Source organism: Columba livia, unplaced genomic scaffold, assembly GCF_036013475.1.
Source record: "Columba livia isolate bColLiv1 breed racing homer unplaced genomic scaffold, bColLiv1.pat.W.v2 Scaffold_263, whole genome shotgun sequence".
In the NCBI taxonomy this organism is placed as follows: Eukaryota; Metazoa; Chordata; class Aves; order Columbiformes; family Columbidae; genus Columba; species Columba livia.
In genome coordinates, this window is record NW_027043300.1 from 176,244 (window position 1) to 185,485 (window position 9,242).

The window sequence follows — 9,242 nt, forward strand, 5'->3', positions numbered from 1 at the left end:
CCCTTGGTGACCTTTGACCTTCCGGTGACCTTTGACCCCCTGGTGACCTTTGACCTTCCGGTGACCTTTGACCCCTTGGTGACCTTTGACCTTCCGGTGACCTTTGACCTTCCGGTGACCTTTGACCCCTTGGTGACCTTTGACCCCTGGGTGACCTTTGACCCCTGGGTGACCTTTGACCTTCAGGTGACCTTTGACCTTCCGGTGACCGTTGACCCCTTGGTGACCTTTGACCTTCCGGTAACCTGTGACCTTCCGGTGACCTTTGACCTTCCGGTGACCTTTGACCCCTTGGTGACCTTTGACCTTCCGGTGACCTTTGACCCCTTGGTGACCTTTGACCTTTCTGTGACCTTTGACCTTCCGGTGACCTTTGACCTTCCGGTGAACTTTGACCTTCCGGTGAACTTTGACCTTCCGGTGACCTTTGACCTTCCGGTGACCTTTGACCCCTTGGTGACCTTTGACCTTCCGGTGACCTTTGACCCCTTGGTGACCTTTGACCCCTTGGTGACCTTTGACCTTCCGGTGACCTTTGACCCCTTGGTGACCTTTGACCCCTTGGTGACCTTTGACCTTCCGGTGACCTTTGACCTTCCGGTGACCTTTGACCCCCGGTGACCTTTGACCTTCCGGTGACCTTTGACCCCTTGGTGACCTTTGACCTTCCGGTGACCTTTGACCCCTTGGTGACCTTTGACCTTCCGGTGACCTTTGACCTTCCGGTGACCTTTGACCCCTTGGTGACCTTTGACCTTCCGGTGACCTTTGACCCCTTGGTGACCTTTGACCTTCCGGTGACCTTTGACCCCCTGGTGACCTTTGACCTTCCGGTGACCTTTGACCTTCCGGTGACCTTTGACCCCTTGGTGACCTTTGACCTTCCGGTGACCTTTGACCTTCCGGTGACCTTTGACCCCTTGGTGACCTTTGACCTTCCGGTGACCTTTGACCTTCCGGTGACCTTTGACCCCTTGGTGACCTTTGACCTTCCGGTGACCTTTGACCTTCCGGTGACCTTTGACCTTCCGGTGACCTTTGACCCCTTGGTGACCTTTGAACTTCCGGTGACCTTTGACCTTCCGGTGACCTTTGACCTTCCGGTGACCTTTGACCCCTTGGTGACCTTTGACCTTCCGGTGACCTTTGACCCCTTGGTGACCTTTGACCCCTTGGTGACCTTTGACCCTTGGTGACCTTTGACCCCTTGGTGACCTTTGACCCCTTGGTGACCTTTGACCCCTTGGTGACCTTTGACCTTCCGGTGACCTTTGACCCCTTGGTGACCTTTGACCCCTTGGTGACCTTTGACCTTCCGGTGACCTTTGACCCCTTGGTGACCTTTGACCTTCCGGTGACCTTTGACCTTCCGGTGACCTTTGACCCCTTGGTGACCTTTGACCTTCCGGTGACCTTTGACCCCTTGGTGACCTTTGACCTTCCGGTGACCTTTGACCTTCCGGTGACCTTTGACCCCTTGGTGACCTTTGACCTTCCGGTGACCTTTGACCCCTTGGTGACCTTTGACCTCCGGTGACCTTTGACCCCTTGGTGACCTTTGACCCCTTGGTGACCTTTGACCTTCCGGTGACCTTTGACCCCTTGGTGACCTTTGACCCCTTCGTGACCTTTGACCTTCCGGTGACCTTTGACCCCTTGGTGACCTTTGACCTTCCGGTGACCTTTGACCTTCCGGTGACCTTTGACCTTCCGGTGACTTTTGACCCCTTGGTGACCTTTGACCTTCCGGTGAACTTTGACCTTCCGGTGAACTTTGACCCCTTGGTGACCTTTGACCTCAGGTGACCTTTGACCCCTTGGTGACCTTTGACATTCCGGTGACCTTTGACCCCTTGGTGACCTTTGACCTTCCGGTGACCTTTGACCCCTTGGTGACCTTTGACCCCTTGGTGACCTTTGACCCCTTGGTGACCTTTGACCTTCCGGTGACCTTTGACCCCTTGGTGACCTTTGACCCCTTGGTGACCTTTGACCTTCCGGTGACCTTTGACCTTCCGGTGACCTTTGACCCCCGGTGACCTTTGACCTTCCGGTGACCTTTGACCTTCCGGTGACCTTTGACCCCTTGGTGACCTTTGACCTTCCGGTGACCTTTGACCCCTTGGTAACCTGTGACCTTCCGGTGACCTTTGACCTTCCGGTGACCTTTGACCCCTTGGTGACCTTTGACCTTCCGGTGACCTTTGACCCCTTGGTGACCTTTGATCCCCTGGTGACCTTTGACCCCTTGGTGACCTTTGACCCCTTGGTGACCTTTGACCTTCCGGTGACCTTTGACCCCTTGGTGACCTTTGACCCCTTGGTGACCTTTGACTTCCGGTGACCTTTGACCCCTTGGTGACCTTTGACCCCTTGGTGACCTTTGACCTTCCGGTGACCTTTGACCCCTTGGTGACCTTTGACCTTCCGGTGACCTTTGACCTTCCGGTGACCTTTGACCTTCCGGTGACCTTTGACCCCTTGGTGACTTTTGACCTTCCGGTGACCTTTGACCTTTCTGTGACCTTTGACCTTCCGGTGACCTTTGACCTTCCGGTGACCTTTGACCCCCTGGTGACCTTTGACCCCCTGGTGACCTTTGACCTTCCGGTGACCTTTGACCCCTTGGTGACCTTTGACCTCTGGTGAGCTTTTGACTTCTGGTGACCTTTTGATCTCAGGTGTTCTTTTGACCTTGGGTGACGTTTTCACCTCTGGTGACATTTGATATTTGTGGTCCTTTGATCCCATGACTTTCCACCTTTGACCCTGGACCTTTGACACTAGAGCTTTGACCACTGCATTTTGAGTCTGTTTCCCTGACCATCTACATGTGCCCTTTCAGCTATGATCCTTGACATATGTCTATTGATCTCAGACCCTTCCGTGCTGACCTCTGACATTTGACACTGACCTCTGCCCGCTTTTATAGGGAATTTCAATACACAATCGTATTAGCAATATAATTATTTCTATCTACTTCCTAGGAAATCTAGGTTGAAATCTGTATTTAGTCATATTGCAAGTGCAATAGCAGTAATAAAGTCCTGGTGCTGTAATTTTCAGTGAGATTCCAGGTAATTTGATAAGGGTTGTGGGTGGGGTGTGGGGAGACCGATCCCTCTCTTTTCCTAGGCGATTGTGGGAAGGGGTGGGCGGGGGTCAGGGTATTTGAGCCCCAATCTTCAGATAGGGAGCTCATTCTGCTCCAGGACCGCTTCGGTGCCGGTTCTCTGTCGTTGCTTTGGCAGCCGGCAGGTTTTGAGCCGTTTAAGCTACGTGGGCAGCCGTCTTAGGAGAAGCGGAGGAGTCCCTTTGAGGTGAGAGCTTCGGGCGCAGGAAAGGTTCAGTAGTAGCTGTAGTAGAAAGTTGGTTTGTCATCATGTTTCTTATTTTTTATCTGCTCCCTAGAAATTCTAAGTTGGTCTCCATACTGAGTCTCATTGTAGATGTAAGAGCAGTAATAAAGTGCAGGTGCTGTCATTTCAAGTGAGACTCTAGGTAATTTGATAAGGTGGTGGGTGGGGCTGGGGTGATTGATCCCTCCCCTTTCCTAGGGGATTGTGGGAAGGGGTGGGCGGGGCTCAGGGTATTTGAGCCCCAGTCCCCTGGCAGGGAGCTCATTCGGCTCCAGGACCGCTTCGGTGATGGTTCTCTGTCGTTGCTTCGGCAGCCGGCAGGTTTTGAGCCGTTTAAGCTACGTGGGTAGCCGTCTTAGGAGAAGCCGAGGAGTCCCTTTGAGGTGAGAGCTTTGGGCGCAGGAAAGGTTCAGTAGCAGCTGCAGTAGAAAGTTGGTTTGTCATCAGGTTTCATTTGTTGATTCAGTTCCAGGTGCTTTGCATTTTCCAATAATTCTTGACCACGATGAAGATGGAGTGTCAGTTGTTGTATCTTATTTTTTATCTGCTCCCTAGAAATTCTAAGTTGGTCTCCATACTGAGTCTCATTGTTGATGCAAGAGCAGTAATAAAGTGCAGGTGCTGTCATTTCAAGTGAGACTCTAGGTAATTTGATAAGGTGGTGGGTGGGGCTGGGGTGATTGATCCCTCCCCTTTCCTAGGGGATTGTGGGAAGGGGTGGGCGAGGCTCAGGGTATTTGAGTCCCAGTCCCCTGGCAGGGAGCTCATTCGGCTCCAGGACCGCTTCGGTGATGGTTCTCTGTCGCTCCTTCGGCAGCCGGCAGGTTTTGAGCCGTTTAAGCTACGTGGGCAGCCGTCTTAGGAGAAGCCGAGGAGTCCCTTTGAGGTGAGAGCTTTGGGTGCAGGAAAGGTTCAGTAGCAGCTGCAGTAGAAAGTTGGTTTGTCATCAGGTTTCATTTGTTGATTCAGTTCCAGGTGCTTTGCATTTTCCAATAATTCTTGACCACGATGAAGATGGAGTGTCAGTTGTTGTATCTTATTTTTTATCTGCTCCCTAGAAATTCTAAGTTGGTCTCCATACTGAGTCTCATTGTTGATGCAAGAGCAGTAATAAAGTGCAGGTGCTGTCATTTCAAGTGAGACTCTAGGTAATTTGATAAGGTGGTGGGTGGGGCTGGGGTGATTGATCCCTCCCCTTTCCTAGGGGATTGTGGGAAGGGGTGGGTGGGGCTCAGGGTATTTGAGCCCCAGTCCCCTGGCAGGGAGCTCATTCTGTTCCAGGACCGCTTCGGTGCCGGTTCTCTGTCGCTCCTTCGGCAGGCGGCAGGTTTTGAGCCGTTTAAGCTACGTGGGCAGCCGTCTTAGGAGAAGCGGAGGAGTTCCTTTGAGGTGAGAGCTTCGGGCGTAGGAAAGGTTCAGTAGTAGCTGTAGTAGAAAGTTGGTTTGTCATTATGTTTCATATGTTGATTCAGTTCCACGTGTTTTGCATTTTCCAATAATTCCTGACCACGATGAAGATGGAGTGTTGTTTTTTGGTTTGTATTGCTGTATTAATAGCTGTTAATGTAATCTTTTCTCCTAGAAGAGTGTCTTGTCTCCAGAACCTTTGCAGTGGTCCCTGGTAGAACATTCAAATGTATCTCCTTGAACTCAGCCAAAGTGAGCCATGACTTGTAGTCTAGTACTGACAAATATTATTTGGGTGCTTAATTGTACGTATGTCTTTGCTTTCCTTATTGTAGGTGGTGACGGGGAAAGTGACAACTGCAGGAAGATCACCGTTAGCCCACGTCGTGTTTTCCTCTGTTGAAGATGGATTTGGTCTCTCAGCCCTCTAAAAGTTAAGTGGAGGCACGAGGGCTTGGAAGGGGCTGGGAATCGCAGGGAGGGTTTTAAGTTCTGAGACAGAAAAGGGCAGTCCCCTTTGGGCAGAGAAATGGGGTCAGACAACTTTATAGTGCGATGCCAGCGTGTGCCGGGCAGGGCCGCTCCAGCCCGCGTCTGTTGTCGTGTAGTTTGGGGAGCGTGCTTCGTGTCTGTCAGACGATCTCGGGTATCATTGCGTTCCAGGGGCAAGAAAGTCATTTCAAGCGCCATCCCGGGGTCTGGAAAGCCGGTGCCGATCGACGTAGCGCTAATCGGCTGCTGGTTTTCTTGTATCAGCAGTCGAAAGGGTACACGGTTCTTGTATCTTGAATGTTTTTTGTCAGTTGTGTTTTATGGTGTAGTTCTGGGCTGCAACAGCAGCTCTCATCTCTGCTTATCCAGTCTAAGGGACTGGCACTTCTTCCCAGCATCTTGAAGGTTTTAAGTTTTGCAGCAGCTTCTCGTATTTGTGCCGTCTCCGCATGTTTGCGCCAGGGCTGCCGTCTCGTAAGAGTCCGTGACGTTTGGCTCCTTTTTTTTTCTGGGGTGGCATTAGAGGCTCCTCGCCTCACCACTGCCTCCCCGCAGGTTATTTTTATCGTTGCCGTCTCTGATTTGGAGTTATTTTTGTTGTGGAGCATTTTTGGTGTTATTGCTGTCGGGTCGTCTATAGTGTTGTGTGGAGCATCTGTCTAAGCACGTGCGCATTTGGCTCGGAGCTGCTCTGCCCGGAGGTGTAGAGTTAGGAGCGGGTGGACCGAGCTTTAGGAGTCCACGATTGATCTGTGGACATGTTATCCTGCGTAGGCATAGGCTGTGCGGTCATCTGGGACGGAGTAGCTGTGGGCAGGGGAGCGGACAGTCCGTACCGCAGTGGTTTTTGGGACTCAATTAGACCTTATTGTGTGATTCCTGAATAGAAAGCAGACCTGTGGAATGGTCAAGCTGTTGATGAGCTCCTGGTTACCTTGTTGAATACCTTGATTTCAGATGCAGAGGGACAACTTGGCACGAAAGAGCGACGGAGGAGGCGAGCCGAGCGCCGTAAGCAAGCAGGTCGGTGCCTGGTGGGAGCAGGAAGCTGTGCCGTGTGGCTCCAGCTAAGTTTGGTCGTTTCTATGTTCTCTAGGTGCGAAGCAAAGTGGAAAGCTGGGTATCGGCAGCGCAGCTCCTCTGGCAAGGTGAGCACGGAGCCGTGGTAGGGGCGAGGAGGAGCGTGGGGCCAGGGATTTATTCGAAGAGCTACGGATCTTTTTGTTTCTCGCCGTCTTAGGCGTCACAAGCGATGAGGGTTTGTGACCGCGCCCGCGGCACGGAACGCCGTGGAACTGAGCGGGAGGTGGGTGTCGCGGAAGGGGTCGGAGTCTACCCCACGGCACCGTGTGCCGGTACGGCTTAACGAGCGTGTGTTTTCTTGTGTTCCTGTAGATGTTGAAGAGGAACCCAGCGATGCAGGAAGATCCCTGTTAGCGCGTGTGGCGTTTTCTTCGTCGAAGATGGGTTAGGTCCCTCGGCCCTCTGAAAGCTAAGTGGAGGCACGGGGGCTGGGAAGGGGCTGGGAATCGCAGGGTTGGGGTTAAGTTCTGATAAGGGCCGTCCAGGAACAGTTCCCCTTGGGTGGGTAAAGTGTCTGGGGACCTTTACAGTGTGATGCCAGGGTGTGGCGGGCAGGGCAGCTCCAGCCTCTGTCTGCATTGTGTAGTTTGGGAAGCCTGTCTCGTGACTGTCCGATGATCCTGGGGTCTCGTTGCGCTCCAGGCGCACAGCATGTATCTCGGGTGCCATCCCGGGATCTGGAATGCCAGTGCCAATTGGCTTGGTGTCAATTGGGTCCTGGATTCTTGTATCATCAGCCGAAAGTGTGGGTAGTGGTTTCATTTTTCATGTTTCTGGTCAGTTGTGGTTTACGGTGTAGTTCTGGGCCGCATCATCAGCGGTTGTGCTCTGTATGCATCCAGTCTATGGGACTGGCACTTTAAGATGCTGGGAAGAAGTTCTTAGTTTTGCAGCAGCCTTGCGTGTTTGTGCCAGTGCCACCATTTCTTAAGGGGCCGTGATGTTGGGCTCTTATTTTTTTCTGGGGTTGCAGTAGAGACTCCTTGCCTCACTGCTGCCTCTCTGCAGTTTCTTTTGATTGATGTAGTCTCTGTTTTGGAGTAGTTCTTGTTATACAGCACTTTTGGTGCTGTTGATGTGTTGTCTATAATGTTTTGAGGTGCGTCTCTGTGCACGTGCACATTTGGCTCGGAGCTGCTGTGCCCGGAGGCGTGGAGTCAGGGGTGGGTGAATGGAGCTCTAGGGGTGCACGGTTAATCTGTTGACACGTTAAACTGCATTGGCAAAGGTTGAGCCGTCATCTGGGATGGAGTAGCTGTGGGCAGGGGAGCGGACTGTCCCTTCTCCAGTGTTTTGGAGACCTAATTAGAGCTTCTGGTGGGATTCCTAAACAGAAAGCAGACCTGTTGGATAGTCAAGATGTTCATGAGCATCTGGGTGACTTGCTGAATACCTTGATTTCAGATGCAGAGGGACAACTTGGCAAGAAACAGTGAGGAAAGAGGTGAGCTGAGCACGGTAAGCAGGTGGGGCGGTGTGTGGTGTCAGAGGGAAGTTGTGCCTTGTGCCTTTATACTGTGTGCTCGCTCTGCTTAGTGTGTGTGTGTTTTCTTGTGTTGCTGTAGATGTTGAGGAGGAACCTGGCGATGCTGGAATATCCTTGTCAGCGCACGTGGTGTTTTCTTTTGTTGAAGATGGATTCAGTTTCTTGGTCCTCTGAAAGCTAAGTGGAGGCTGGGGTGCTGAGAACGGGCTGAAAACTGCAGGGAGGGGAGTAAAGTTCAGTTTGGGGCAAGGGTTATCCAGGAACAGTCTCCTTTGGGCAGGTGAAGGGTCTAGGGAATTTCACAGTGCGATGCCAGCGTGTGCCGGGCAGGGCAGCTCCAGCCTGCGTCTGCGTTGTGGTGTAGTTTGGGAAGCCTGCCTTGCGCCTGTCAGCCGATCCTGGGGTCTCGTTGCGTTCGAGGGGCACGAAAGTTTACTCGGGTGCCATTCTGGGATCTGCAACACCGGTTCCGATTGTCGTAGTGCCAATTGGGTGCCGGTTTTGTCCTATCGGCAGGTGAAAGAGTGGAAGGTTCTTGTGTTTTGGATGTTTCTGGTCAGTTGTGTGTTATGGTGTCGTTGAGGGCTGTGTTGGCAGCTCTGCTCTCTACCCATCCAGTCTTGGGGACTGGCACTTCTTCCCAGCATATCGAAGCGTTTGCGCCAGTGCCGCCGTCTCTGTGTGTTTGCGCCAGTGCCGCCGTCTCTGTGTGTTTGCGCCAGTGCCGCCGTCTCTGTGTGTTTGCGCCAGTGCCGCCGTCTCTGTGTGTTTGCGCCAGTGCCGCCGTCTCTGTGTGTTTGCGCCAGTGCCGCCGTCTCTGTGTGTTTGCGCCAGTGCCGCCGTCTCTGTGTGTTTGCGCCAGTGCCGCCGTCTCTGTGTGTTTGCGCCAGTGCCGCCGTCTCTGTGTGTTTGCGCCAGTGCCGCCGTCTCTGTGTGTTTGCGCCAGTGCCGCCGTCTCTGTGTGTTTGCGCCAGTGCCGCCGTCTCTGTGTGTTTGCGCCAGTGCCGCCGTCTCTGTGTGTTTGCGCCAGTGCCGCCGTCTCTGTGTGTTTGCGCCAGTGCCGCCGTCTCTGTGTGTTTGCGCCAGTGCCGCCGTCTCTGTGTGTTTGCGCCAGTGCCGCCGTCTCTGTGTGTTTGCGCCAGTGCCGCCGTCTCTGTGTGTTTGCGCCAGTGCCGCCGTCTCTGTGTGTTTGCGCCAGTGCCGCCGTCTCTGTGTGTTTGCGCCAGTGCCGCCGTCTCTGTGTGTTTGCGCCAGTGCCGCCGTCTCTGTGTGTTTGCGCCAGTGCCGCCGTCTCTGTGTGTTTGCGCCAGTGCCGCCGTCTCTGTGTGTTTGCGCCAGTGCCGCCGTCTCTGTGTGTTTGCGCCAGTGCCGCCGTCTCTGTGTGTTTGCGCCAGTGCCGCCGTCTCTGTGTGTTT

At 53.4% G+C, this 9,242-nt stretch overlaps 1 long non-coding RNA gene across 1 annotated transcript; it reads left to right on the forward strand.

Moving 5' to 3' along the window:
- Positions 1-4,046: 4,046 nt before the first annotated feature.
- Positions 4,047-7,371, forward strand: LOC135578042 (uncharacterized). The gene is made up of 5 exons (XR_010469432.1): positions 4,047-4,245; positions 5,102-5,199; positions 6,216-6,281; positions 6,355-6,406; positions 6,654-7,371. It is a non-coding gene; the product is annotated as an uncharacterized LOC135578042 (long non-coding RNA).
- The last annotated feature ends 1,871 nt before the right edge of the window (positions 7,372-9,242 follow it).